The 14,323-nt window shown below is 45.5% G+C and overlaps 1 protein-coding gene across 5 annotated transcripts in view; it reads right to left on the minus strand.

Moving 5' to 3' along the window:
- rad50 (RAD50 homolog, double strand break repair protein) overlaps positions 1–14,097 on the minus strand; it is a 254,033-nt gene extending 239,936 nt beyond the window's left edge. Inside the window, exons 1-2 of one of the 5 annotated variants that reach the window (XM_038796147.1) lie at positions 14,024–14,082; positions 10,592–10,646 (exon numbers count right to left, since the gene is read on the minus strand). The gene's annotated coding sequence lies outside the window, so the exon portion shown is untranslated. Of the gene's footprint in view, positions 1–103; positions 193–10,591; positions 10,647–13,977 lie in introns of those variants that run through there. The other 4 variants (XM_038796146.1, XM_038796143.1, XM_038796144.1 and 1 more) reach the window with 4 other exon arrangements.
- Positions 14,098–14,323: the final 226 nt, after the last annotated feature.

The raw sequence follows: 14,323 nt of genomic DNA on the forward strand, positions 1-14,323 counted from the left end.
TCACAACTGATGGTAACCAGCTCCTTGAGATATAGTACAAACAAACCCCATCTCTTGTGAAACCCCTCACTCCTCCCCCCATCCCCCCACATACAAATCTCACCTCTTCCAGATACAAGGGGCTGGATTCTCCTAAAATGGGCTATGTCCCCACACTGGCGTAAAAACGCTGATGTTGCACTCCCCAGTTTCCTGCAAAAAATAAATAGCGATTAATTTACCCTGAAGGGGCTGGCCGGGACCCGGAGTGCCTCACGCAGCTTTCACTGTGCGAACGAGCCCCCGCATTTCCGGATCCGGGTCCGCGCATGCGCACAACAGCGACCTCCAGCGGCTGCACCAAGCGCCATGGCGGACTCAGACTGAGGACGAACACGGACAACATAGGTCCCCTCGATCGGCCGCATGCCCCTGTATCGGACCAGCCTTTTTGCTGCCCCGGCCGCCCACAAGACCTCCTCCGTGCCCCCCCCAGTGCTCGATCCCCCGACCACCACCAGGGTGGCCGCAGACTGAGTCTGCAGCCACCACGCGAGGTTCCCGACCGGCCATATGTGGTTAGAACCACGTCGTCGGGAACTTGGCCTGCCGGGAGCCGAGTATCGCTGGGCGGGCCTCTGCGCAGCGTAAATCGCAAACGCACAGATATTCGGGGCCCGGAGAATCACCAGTGCGGCGCCGGGCCCGATTCCATCTTAAACATCGATTATCCGCAGCCCCCCCTCCCAGCCGGGGTTGCGGTTGCTGGCAACGTCGGTCCTCTTGTTTGCTCCAGGTAAATATTTGGGGAGTCCGGTGGTGGTGGCCACGTTGAAAATATGGAGCCAATTTCGGCAGCACTTGAGGTTAGGAGCAGGGTCGAAGTTGACCCTGTTGACCCCTCCAAACACGATTTCGGCACGGGTCTGCGGAGAATCCAGCCCCCAAACTCCATTAGATTTCCCAGCCACACCGAAGCACAGGATGGAGCAACTGACTTCCACCCCAACAGGAACCACCTGCGAGCAATCAGCGAGGCAAAGGCTAATACATCTGCCCCCGCTGCCATCTGAAACTCTGGCAAATCTGACACAACAAATATTGCCCCCAGGGGACTGGGCTCTGAATCTACATGCAAAGTCACTGACATGATGAAGAACACCACCAAGATTTCTCTAACTTCAGGCAGGAACAGAACAAATGTGTGATTGACTGGGCCCCTCCCACACCACTCAAGTACCCTCCACAACTTCAAACAACCGTCTCATCCTCGACTTCGTACTCTATATACTACCTTCAGCTGTACAGACCTCAGCTTCGCACATGAGGTTGAGGTATTCACCCTCTGCAGCACTTAAGACAACAAACCCTCCTTCAGCGCCATCCCCAGCTCCTCCCACTTGGCCTTAACCCCTCCAGAGACGCCAAACCCTCCTCAAAAATCCTCCATAGATTGCCGAAATGACCTCCCCACCCCCCACCCCCAGCCCCATGCAATGAGGAGGATAGTGCCACCGGAAAAGTAGGAAAGATCTTTTTTGCAAAATTCTGAACCTACATAGACCTGAAAACTTCCCCACGCGGGGACCCAAACTTCTCCCCCAACGCCTCCAAACTCGCAAACCAGCCTTCTAAAAATATGTCCTTCATTTCCATCACCCCTCGCTCCTCCCAACCCCAAAACCTGGCATCCATCTTCGCTGGCTCAAACCCATAATTCCCTTGGATTGGCATCAACTTCGACCCTGCTCCTAACCTCAAGTGCTGCCGAAATTGGCTCCATATTTTCAACGTGGCCACCACCACCGGACTCCCCAAATATTTGCCTGGAGCAAACAAGAGTACCGACGTTGCCAACAACCGCAACCCCGACCCCTTACAAGAGCCTGCATCTATCCTCACCCATAGTCTCCGGCTCCCCACTCCAGCCCCACACCTTCTCCGCTTTCACTGCTCAATAACAATACATTAGGTTTAGACAGGCCAGGTCCTCCCGACCTTCAGGATCCTGAATCTTAATAAAGGAAACTACGATGGTATGAGGCATGGGATGGATTGGGAAATATTACTTGAAGGGATGACGGTTGATTGAATGTTTCGAACACATAGGTGAACTGTAACAATAGTTTATTCTTGTCTCATGCAAAAATAAAACAGGAAAGGTGGCTTACAAGAGAAATTAGAGATCGTATTAGATCCAAGGACACCAATTGGCCATAAAAAGCAACAGAACTGAGGATTGGGAACAGTTTAGAATACAGCAAAGGAGAACCAAGGGATTAATTAAGAAAGGGAAAATAGAATAAGAGTGAAAGCTTGCGGAAAACAAAAACTGACTGTAAAAGTTTCTACAGGTATGTGAAGAGAAAATGATTGGTGAATGCAAATGTAGGTGCCTTACAGTCAGAAACAGGGGAATTTATAATGGGGAACAAAGAAATGGCTGATCAACTAAATACATATTCTGTCTTCACAAAGAATTGGGGCTTGCCTCTTTGCCCTGCTCTGAGTGGAAGCCAAAGGTAAATCACCACTGCCAAATATTGCCAAGAAAACAGCTCAGAATGAAACATCAGCTGACAATGAACGAAGAATGGCCTTGCGAGCAGAGCACACATGACAGTGTAACCTTATAACTTACTTCCCAGAGCATGAAACTATTGCATGAAACGCGAGTAGTGTGACAAAAATTATTTTACATTTCATAGAATTTACAGTGCAGGAGGCCATTCAGCCCATCGAGTCTGCACCGGTCCTTGGAAAGAGCACAGTACCTAAGCCCACACCTCCACCCTAACCCCACCCCCACCCATTTTGGACACAATGGGCAATTTATCATGGCCAATCCACCTAACCCGCACATCTTTGGATTGTGGGAGGAAACCGGAACACCAGGAGGAAACTCACGCAGACACGGGGAGCGTGCAGACTCTGCACAGACAGTAACCCAAGCTGGGAATCGAACCTGTGAAGCAACTGCGCTAGCCACTGTGCTACTGTGCCGACCCTCTGAAGAATATGCTGCACTGAAAGTGCTCCAGAAATTAAGTCATTGGCAAATTACATGAGAGTGAATGACTACAAACAAGATTACTATGAACTCAATGACAAACTATCCTTCACTACCATGAGACAATTTGCCAATTTAGCCATGCAGACACTGAAATTATTCTGGCAATGTGAAAGTGAAACTTCTTTTAAGGTGACACCATACCAATTACACCGGCTACTTACTAACCCTACTTCACTACTTTTGTGTTTGCTGTGATGAAAGGACTGATGTTTTTGTGGCTACAAGAATTGTGACTACAAGGGCAGCACGGTGGCCTAGTGGTTAGCACAACCGCCTCATGGCGCTGAGGTCCCAGGTTCGATCCCGGCTCTGGGTCACTGTCCGTGTGGAGTTTGCACATTCTCCCCGTGTCTGCGTGGGTTTCGCCCCCACAACCCAAAAATGTGCAGAGTAGGTGGATTGGCCACGCTAAAGTGTCCCTTAAATTAGAAAAAAAAAAATAATTGGGTAATCTAAATTTATAAATAAAAAAATAAAAAATAAAAATAAATTTAAAAAAAAGAATTGTGACTACATTGGAGATTCTGCAAACACAAACCTTGAAATTAAACTTTAAAAAGTAGTGCTTACCACAGCTCAAGACAACTCTATATATAAAGATTTCATATGAGAATCCTCTCCATGAAAGAGCAGGCTTAACTTTATCTTATTCAGTTTTGCCTTGAATTTATTAAAAATGTGGAAATAATCTCAAGTGAGGTATAAGGCAATAACTTAACAGAATTGTTCTAAACACAGAAATAGCATGTGCATGATTCCGCCAGAATTCAAACATTGGAAAAATCTACATTTAATGGATTTTCTCAAAGTTGCTACCGGAGACCATTATTGTATGACTGATTTTCAGCTGGAAAAGAACCATGGGCGCGATTCTCCGCAAATGCGGAGAGTCGTGAAGGCTGCCGTGAAACTGGCCGTGTTTCACGGCAGCCTCCACGCCCCCTCCCGGGACCCGATTCTGCTCCCCGGTCGGGGCTAGCAGCAGGGCCCCGTGAACCTCGGCATCGCAGGCTTAGTGAACTTCGCTAAGCCCGCGCGCCAAGGTTAACGCCGGCTGACGCAAACGATGACGTCAGCCGCGCCTACGCGGATTGGACGGCTCCAATCCGCGCATGCGTGGATGACGTCATCACGCATATGCGTGAAACCCGCGCATGCGCGGGCCGTTATGCCCCTCAGCCGCCCTGCGGACTGATCCAGCGGGGCAGCGGAGGAACAAAGAGTGCGCGGGGTTCGGACCCGCTGCCGTGGTGCGGCCATACCAATCGGTGGCATGGTTCTCCAGAACGGCACTTTGCGGCCGTTTTCACAAACTGTGAGAGCAGGTGTGTTGGAGTTCGTGAAAACGGCCGTAAAGGCCTGGGAAATCGGCCCATCGGCTAGGGGAGAATCGCTGCTCGCCGTAAAAAACGGCGAGCAGCGATTCGTGTCGTGGGGCGGCTGTCGGGGGGTGGGGGGGGGGGGGGGGGGGGGGGGGGGGGGAATAGCGGGAGGTCGGGAAAAATGTCGGGAAGGCCCTCCCGCTATTCTCCGACCATGGCCAATCCACCTAACCTGCACATCTTTGGACTGTGGGAGGAAACCAGAGCACCCAGAGGAACCCCAGGCAGACACGGGGAGAACGTGCAAACTCTGCACAGACAGTGACCCAGTGGGGAATTGAACCTGGGACCTTGGCGCTGTGAAGCCACAGTGCTATCCACTTGTGCGACCGTGCTGCCCATATATTGCTCCACAAGCGCATCTGCTCTACATCTACTTTGTCAATAACTTTTATCATCTTATATACCTCAATTAGATCTCCTTTCATTCTTCTGAACTCGAGAGAGTTTGGGCCTAAACTGCTCAATCTCTCTTCATAAGAAAAATCCCTCATCTCTGGAATCAATCTGGTGAATCTCCTCTGAACTGCTCTAATGCAACTACATCCCTCCTCAAATAAGGAGACCAAAACAGTACTCCAGGTGTGGTCTCATCAATGTCTTGTACAGTTGCAGCAACACTTACCCACTTTTATATGCTATCCTTTTAGCCATAGAGGACAAAATTGCATTTGCCTTCCTTATTATCAGTTGTACCTGCATGCAGGCTTTCTGCAATTCATGCACAAGGACACCCAGATCCCTCTGCACCGAAGCACTCTGAAGTTTCTCTCCATTTAGATAATAAATTGTCTTTCCATTTGGCCAAAATTGCTGACCTCACATTTATCCACGTTGAAAATGAAATGAAATGAAAATCGCTTATTGTCACAAGTAGGCTTCAGATAAAGTTACTGTGAAAAGTCCCTAGTCGCCACATTCCGGCGCCTGTCCGGGGAGGCTGGTACGGGAATTGAACCGTGCTGCTGGCCTGCCTTGGTCTGCTTTAAAAGCCAGCGATTTAGCGCAGTGTGCTAGACCAGTCCCTTAAACTCCATCTGCCAGATTTTGGCTCACTCACCTATCCTATGTACATCCATTTGTAAATTTCCTATTTCCTCATTTGCAACTTACTCTCCCATCTGCAAATTTGGCTATAGTACCTTTTATCCCGAAAATAATTGGGGCCGGGAGCACCAAACCCTGTGGCACCCCACTAGTTACATCTTGTCAACCAGAAAAGGTCCGATTTATCCCAATTCTTTGCCTTCTGTAGGTCAGCCTTCTAGCCAAGCTAATAAATTATCCCTAATCCCATGTCAGTTTACCTTGCATATTAACTTTTTGTGTGGCATCTTATCAAGTGCCTTCTAATAGTCCAGATATACATCGACAGGATCCCATTATTCCACTTAGCTTGTTACATCTTTGAAGAAATCTAGCAAATTAGTCTACCTTTCATAAAACATGACGACTCTGATGGATTGCATTTTGACTTTCCAAATATCCTGTTAATGCTTCCTTAATAATGGATTCTAACGATTTCCCAATGACCGATGTTAAACTAACTTCAATAGTTTCCTACTTTCTGCCTCCATCCCTCTTTGAATTAGCATTTTTTCAATCCACTGGAACCTTTCCCGCATCCGGGAATTTTGGAATGTTATAACCAATGGATTCACTTTAGCTACTCTCTTCCTTTTTATATACTTTGTGGAAGCTTTGGCTTTTTTTATATGTTGCGCTAGTTTTCTTTCATAATTTATCTTGGCTCTTTTTATTACTTTTTTAGTAACCCTTTGTTGATCTTTAAAACTCGCCCTTCTTCCAGCCTGCCACTGGCCTTTGCAACATGGGATGCCGTACTTTTTGCCTTTATGCTATCTTTAACTTCCTTGCTTAGCCATGGATGTTTTTCCCTCTCTTACAATCTTTCTTCCTTTATGGAATATATTTTAGTTGGGAGGAATTGAATATCTCCCTAAACAACTGCCACTGCTCATCAACTGTCTTACCTTTTAGTCTTCCTGCCCAGTCCACTAGGGACAAATCTGCCCTCATGCTGACGTAATTATCTCTGTTTAACGACAGAACACTACTTTGGGACTCCAGTTTCTCACTCTCAAACTGAATTTGAAATTCTATCATGCTATGCTCACTCTTCCCTGAGATACTTAGCCACAAGGTCATTAATTAATCCCTCCTATTACAAAATATCATAACCAGAATAGCCTGTTTGGTTCCAAAACATATTGCTCCAAGAAACATTTTCTAATACATTCAATGAACTTTTCCTCGAGGATACCCTTGCCAATTTGATTAATCTAGTCTACATGCATATTAAAATCACCCGTGTTTATTATCGTACCTTTCTTACAAGCCTCCAATATTTCTTGGTTTATACTATGCCCTGCATAACCGGCAGGATATTTACAGCACTTTTTGTTTTCATTATGTGTGGTGGTGATTTGGAGTCAGAGATACAGTATCACAGGATGGATGCAATGGCATGAAAATTATTCCTTTCCCCTACCTGAATACTACAACATATCTTCCAGATAACATCTCACAATCTTATCAGCAGCTACTGAGCATTAACCAATGCAAAGATGGAAAATCACAAGAAATAAAAAGCACCAAATTACAGCCCTGGCCACAAGAAGCCAAGTCGAACAGCAACAGTTGACTTCATTACTGGAAGTCCAGCATCCCAAACTTTGTTAAAGCGAAACAAGAAACATAAATCTGTTAACTGAACAACTACTGCAGAGTTCCAACTATTTTAGGAAAGCCCTTTAAGGTTTCCTCTCACAATATAGACTGTTGAGAATTCAGTGATTCTGTTACTGCTATTTAACACCTTGTACTATTAGCACTTGGGGCGAATGGGATCAAAGATTATGGGGAGAAAGCAGGATTAGGCTATTGAGTTGGATGATCAGCCATTATCGTGATAAATGGCAGAGTAGGCTCGAAGGACCAAAAGGCCTCCTCCGCCTCCTATATTCTATGCATCTATGTATTCTACATCGTAAGTCACTTGCATAATTAAACACTTAAAATCAGGAGGCAGTCACCCAATCCATGTCGGTGTCATTTGTTTCCTGGAGCTATCAGACTAGTTCCACTGCTCTGCTCTTTGCCAACAGCACTGTAATATTCTTCCTTCAAGTATTTATCCAATCTCCTTTTAAATATTTCACCAACCCTCAAGGCAGTGCATTCCAGGTCACAACTTGCTGTATAAAACATATTGTGGGAGGCATAGTTGTTAGCACTGCTTCACAGCCCCAGGGACCAAGGTCCAATTCCAACCTTGGGCGACTGTCTGTGTCTAATTTGCACATTCTTCCCGTGTGTGCATGGGTTTCCTCCGGGTACTCTGGTTTCTCCCACAGTCCAAAATTGGGCAGGTTAGGTGGATTGGCTGTGCTAAATTGTCCCTTTGTGTCCAAAAGGTTAGGTGGAGTTGAGGTCCTGGGGATAGAGTGGGGAAAGGTAGTGCTCTTTCAGAGGACCGGTGTACACTTGATGGGCCGAATGGCCTCCTGCTGCAGTGTAGGGATTCTATGATATGCTTCCTCCCCTAGTTCTTTACCTTATATCTGTCACCTCTAGATATTGACCCTTCTGATACTTTCAACAGTTTGCCCTTACGTGCCGTCAAAATCATTCATGTATTAAATCTTTGCACAACACTGATTATTTCACTTTATACCGCATGAATCCTAGATAAATTTTAAGCTTCAAAGTTTATCTGCAGAAGAATTGTTACCAAAGGTATCTTTACTGAAACAAGAGACATATTGTCAGAGCTCTTCAACTTGAAGGAGGTTGAGGGGCGACTTGATATAGGTCTACAAAATTATGAGGGCATCGACAGAGTGGATAGCCAGAGGCTTTTTCCCAGGATAGAGGGGTCAATTACTAGGGGGCACAGGTTTAAGGTGCGAGGGGAAAGGGGCACGGTTTAGAGGAGAGATACGAGGCAAGTTTATTACACAGAGGGTAGTGGGTGCCTGGAACTCGCTGCCGGAGGAGGTGGTGGAAGCAGGGACGATAGTGAGATTAAAGGGGCGTCTTGACAAATACATGAATAGGATGGGAATAGAGGGATACGGACCCCGGAAGTATAGAAGATTTTAGTTTAGACAGGCAGCATGGTCGGCGCAGGCTTGGAGGGCCGAAAGGCCTGTTTGTGTGCTGTACTTTTCTTTGTTCTTTTTTCTTTGTTGAACTCATCCAGACTGAACTCGAGAATTCAAATTCTGCGGAAAGACGAAAGGCTTCTGCAGTGTCTGTTTTTATTCAGCAAAACTTAAGTTCAGTACTACCATACGACAAGTATCTTTCTTGAAAATATTAAGATAGTGTATTCCAAATAGAACCCAATGAAGCCCCAGACTGAATTGGAAAAAGACATCACAAAGTTCCACAGCAAATTAGTAACAGAATGAAGCATGCCAGTAACAATGCACAGATGCTACAAAACTGTCTGGCTGCGTTGATGAGTAATTAGTGCCATATGACTGGATGAGGGCAGGAATCCACAGACTGACCTTATTTGACTTAAAGGTGAATCGATAATATGCTGCCTGAAATCATTGCAAATCCAGTTTCCGTTGCAGTAACTCTGGTCACGGGGTAGGCTGTGCATGCCCCTGTTCTACTTCCATAATAGGTGGAACAGCACACCAAAAATGTATAATTTTCAGTACAACAAGAATGGATCAGTAATTATACTTCAATGCTACCTGCCATTAATAGGCTCATGCCCTTTTGAACTGAATCTTACCCTCACTGTTTTCCCACAGCTTAATAGGTATCCAAAATGTTAAATGCATGAGGCACTACAGCTGTATTGGTCCAGATTCCAAAATAGTGATTTTCACTATGTTCAGCTGAGAACAAGGACTCAACATTGCCGGATGTTAAATGTAGAATTTTATTTCCTGTCAGCACAAAATCTCCCCACTTTTAGTAAAAAGAACTTTTCTTCAGCCTTATGCATAACACAAAATATACTCCGTGTTCACATGTGAAAATAAGGACAGAAAAAAGCCCAGGGGTCGATTAAGCCTCTCCCATGTAGATACGATGCCTGGCGAATCACATTACACCACCCTCCCAGAGCCATGTACTCTCCTGGTAAAGCTAATTAACCAGGTAAAACCACAGTACAATTCGGAGAAACAGACCTGGAAAATTCCTCTCTGATGCCCCAGTGAACAAAACATCCAGATTAAATAGACCCTAATTCATTTTACAGAATACTTTGCTCTTGTACAAGATGATTTCCATCCCAGCTAGCAAAGGGTCTGTCTTGAAGGAATTCAGTGAAAGTTCACTTCATGAACAAGGTCCTTCCAAGATTTTAAATGCCTGTATCAACTGAGTGTACAGCTTCTTAAAATATGTGGCCAACTCCATCCTGCCTCAGCCCAGCTGCTGCTGAAACCCGTGCCCATGCTTTTGTTACCTCTGCGCTCAGCTATTCCAATAGGAATATAGGAAATAGGAGTAATAGGCTATTTGTAACCCTTGAATCCGCTCCATCATTCAACTGGATCATGGCTGGTCATTTACCTCAATGCCATTTTCCTGCACCATCCCCAACTCCTTTGATGTTTTAATGTCTAGAAATCTATCAATATCTGTCTTGAACATACTCAATGACTGAGCCTCCGTAGCACACTGGGGTAGAGAATTCCCAAGATTCACCACCCCAAGTGAAGAAATTCCTACTCATCTCAGTCCTACATGGCTCATCACTTACTCCAAGAGATCCACCCTAAGCCAGGGGAAACATCCATCCTGTAAGAATTTTAGAAGTTTCAATGAGAGCATCTCTCATTCTTCTAAACCTGAGAGAACACCGGCCAGTCTCATAAATCTCTCACAGGACAATCCCGCCATCGCAGGGATTAGTCTGGTGAAATTCCTTGCGCTCCTTCTGTGGCAAGTATATCCTTCCTTAACTAAGGACACCAAAACTGTACATAATATCCCAGGTGTGATCTCACCAAGACTCTATACAATTGCAATACTTATTTTTACCTGTACTTAAATACTCTTGCAATCAAGGCCAGCAGACCATTTGCCTTCCTAACTGCTTGCTGCACCTGCATGTTGGCTTTTTGTTAATTTTAATAATCTTTATTGTCACAAATAGGCTTACCTTAACGCTGTAATGAAATTACTGTGAAAAGCCCCCAGTCACCACATTCCGGCACCTGTTTGGGTACACAGAGGGAGAATTCAGAATGTCCAAATTACCTAACAGCACGTCTTTCGGGACATGTTGGGGGAAACCAGACCACTTGGAGAAACCCACACAGACATGGGGAGAACATGCAGACAGTGACCAAAGCCGGGAATCGAACCTGGGACCCTGGAGCTGTAACTTCTGGACAAGGACATCTCGACAAGGACATCAAGTTCTCTTTGGACATCACAACACTTTGCAATTTCTCACCATTTCAGAAATAAACCACATGTTTGTTTTTCTTACCAACGTGAATAACTTCAGATTTTTCCACATTATAATCCATCTTCCATGTTCTTGCCCACTCACTAAATCTGTCTAAATCCTCTTGAAGCCTCCTTGCATCCTCCTCACAACTCACATTCCCACCTAGTCATCAGCAAACGTGTAAATATCACATTTGGTCCCCACATTCAAATTGTGGATACAGATTGTGAACAGCTGAGGTCCCAGCACTAATCCTTGTAGCACCCCACTAGTCACCTGAGGCTCCAACACTAATCACCACAAGTCGCCCCCTGCTGACCTGAGAATAAGCCTTTTACTCCTACTTGCAGTTTTCTGTCCTTTAACCAATTTTCAGTCCATGCCAGTATATTACCCTGAATCTCATGAGCTCTAATTTTGTTTACTAACATCTTGTGTGGGACCTTAGCAAAAGCCTTCTGAAAATCCAAAGCCCCAACAATGTCAATGGACTTTTGAACAACTCACCATATTTTATGGCCCCCATCCCTACCAGGACAGGGACATAAAATTCTGCCCCACATTCCCCCCCCCCCCCCTTAATCTATTCTGCAAGTTACATCCTTAAAAAATTAAATGGTTTATCAAATACATTTTCCCATTCATAAAACCATGTTAACTATGCCCAATCATGCCATTTTTTAAGTGTCCGCTTATCACATTCTTTATAATAGATTCTCGTATTTTCCCAACCATATTGTCAGGCTAACAGGTCTGTAGTTCCTCATTTCTCTACTTTCTTAAATACCCTGCAATGGGGTTACTTTTGTAATGTTCCCTGGTGCATTCCCTGTGGTAATACCTTGACCAAACAAAGTTGACTTGCCAACCAATCAGCACCCTTTTGTCATGCAGTTTAAATTGTTGCCCACCTTGAAATTTAGTATTCTTGCATCTGTCCTGATGAGAGCAAGACAAAAAAAATTAGACAGCATGTATCTTTTTTGAAGCAATGTTATAACATTGAAAGTGGTCATTGGTCCCATTATGTCTCTACTAGCCCTTTTAAAAGAGCTATTTAATTAGACTTGCATCCCAAGTTGCATCATATCCTATTTACCCATCACCACTGTTTGCTGACCTACATTGTCTCCCATTTCAGCAGCAACTCAAATATTAAATGTTCATCTTTTTTTCAAATTCCTCTATGGTCTCACCCAGCTCTCTGCCTTCGTCACCTCTTCAGCCCTACAACATTCTGAAATCTGGTCTCTTGTACATCTATGTACATCATTTCACTATTGGTGACCACCCCTTTAGCTGCCTTGGCCCCGAGCTCTGAATTTCAACCCCAAACATCTATACCTCTTTTTCCTCCTGTAAGATATTCCTCAAAATCTGACTTTGATCAAGATTTTGGTCACGTGCCTTAATATCTCATGAGACTTGCCGTCAAATTAGGGACAGCACGGTAGCATTGTGGATAGCACAATCGCTTCACAGCTCCAGGGTCCCAGGTTCGATTCCGGCTTGGGTCACTGTCTGTATGGAGCCTGCACATCCTCCGTGTGTGCGCGTGGGTTTCCTCCGGGTGCTCCGGTTTCCTCCCACAGTCCAAAGATGTGCAGGTTAGGTGGATTGGCCATGATAAATTGCCCTTAGTGTCCAAAATTGCCCTTAGTGTTGGGTGGGGTTACTGGGTTATGGGGATAGGGTGGAGGTGTTAACCTTGGGTAGGGCGCTCTTTCCAGGAGCCGGTGCAGACTCGATGGGCCGAATGGCCTCCTTCTGCACTGTAAAATTCTATGAAAATGTTGTTTGCTAATCATACCTGTGAATTATCTTGGAATGTTTTATTACATTAGTGGTGCCGTGTAAAATAATTTCTTTGGCAGCAAGCCCACAGCCTCTACCATCAAGAATAAAAGCAGCAGATGCGAGGAAACATCAGCACCTTGTAAGTTACTCTCCAAGTCACACACCATCCTGACTTGGAAATATATTAGCAATCACTTTATTATCGCTGGGTGAGAATCCTGGAACTCCCTCTCTAAGCAAACACTGTGAAGCTACCTACACCACAAGGATGAGGGCAATTCTAGGCGGTTGCTCCCACCATCTTTGCAACAAGGTGGCACAGCAGTGAGGATTGCTGTCGCACAGCACCCAGGACCCAGGTTCAATTCCCATCTTGCTTGTGTGGAGTTGCACGTTCTCCCCATGTCCATGTGGGTTTCCTCCCACAGTCCAAAGATGTGCAGGTTGGGTGGATTGAACTTGCTGTTGCAAGGCCAATCCAGTGTCCAGGGATTTCCCCTCAGTGTCCAGAGATGTGACATTAGGTTGCGGGGTTACAGGCATAGGGTGGGCGGGGTAGCAGACCTATGTGGGGTGCTCTTTCCAAGGGTCAGTGTGGACTCGTGGGCCGAATGGACGCCTTCTGTACTCTGGGATTCTATGATCTTCTGAAGGGCAATAGGGGGAGCAACAAATACTGGTCCGACCAGCAATGCCCACATTGCATGAATAAGGAAAGCCTGTTTAACTCTCCACTGCTTGTTCAGTCACAATTCCCTAAATAATAATGACCACACTTCGTAAGTAATTAATTAGGGTGCAAGTTGGGACATTTTGGGGAGATAAAATTAAGTCGCCATATAATTTCAAACACATTTATCTTTTAGCAGTTCTATTGAAATAACATGCAGTTCATAATCCTCCCTTCCAAACCAAAAGACTTATTTTTCAAAACTGTGGTGCTGAAAGACCTGCGAACAAGCTTTCGACTGCTCAGGAGTATTTTTGAAGTATGTGAGCTAATCTGCTTGCAGGAAGTCGAGGCCATTTGGCCGCACATGTTTTATTTTGAAGGGGGTTGGGGCCCGTGCGTGAATTAGCGGCTCCCGGTCGGGGAAAAGTTTTTTTAAACGTTCAAACCATGACACGTGGAAAATCAAACCTTGGGGTTTTTATAATAATAGAAAGCCGCCGCGATTAAAAATAACAAATAGGATCTGAGGAAAATGAGAGGGTGGGGGATATAAAGCGGAGTGAGGGACGGGTCTGATGAGAGATATGAGGGGGCTGAGAGGAAGTCAAAGGCCGCAACTTACACCGGTCACAAGAGGCAAACCCCAGTCCCGAACCAACAACACTCACTCCAAAGAAAGCTTTGCGCCAGCTGATTCCCCCCGAACTACGATGGCCGGCCTCACTGCGCACGCGCAGCCCGCCAACCCGGGAAAAGGGGGCGGGACTTCCAGGCTGCACTGCCCCTGTCAATCAGCCTGCAGCTACCTCAGGTCATCCTCTCTCCATTAATGTTGGTCAATGATAATAAGCTTTATTATAATAATAATCTATTATTGTCACAAATATTAACCCTGCAATGAAATTACTGTGAAAATCTCCTCGTCGCCACACTCCGGCGCCCATTCGCGTACACTGAGGGAGAATTCA

Source organism: Scyliorhinus canicula, chromosome 4 (assembly GCF_902713615.1).
Source record: "Scyliorhinus canicula chromosome 4, sScyCan1.1, whole genome shotgun sequence".
NCBI lineage: Eukaryota > Metazoa > Chordata > Chondrichthyes > Carcharhiniformes > Scyliorhinidae > Scyliorhinus > Scyliorhinus canicula.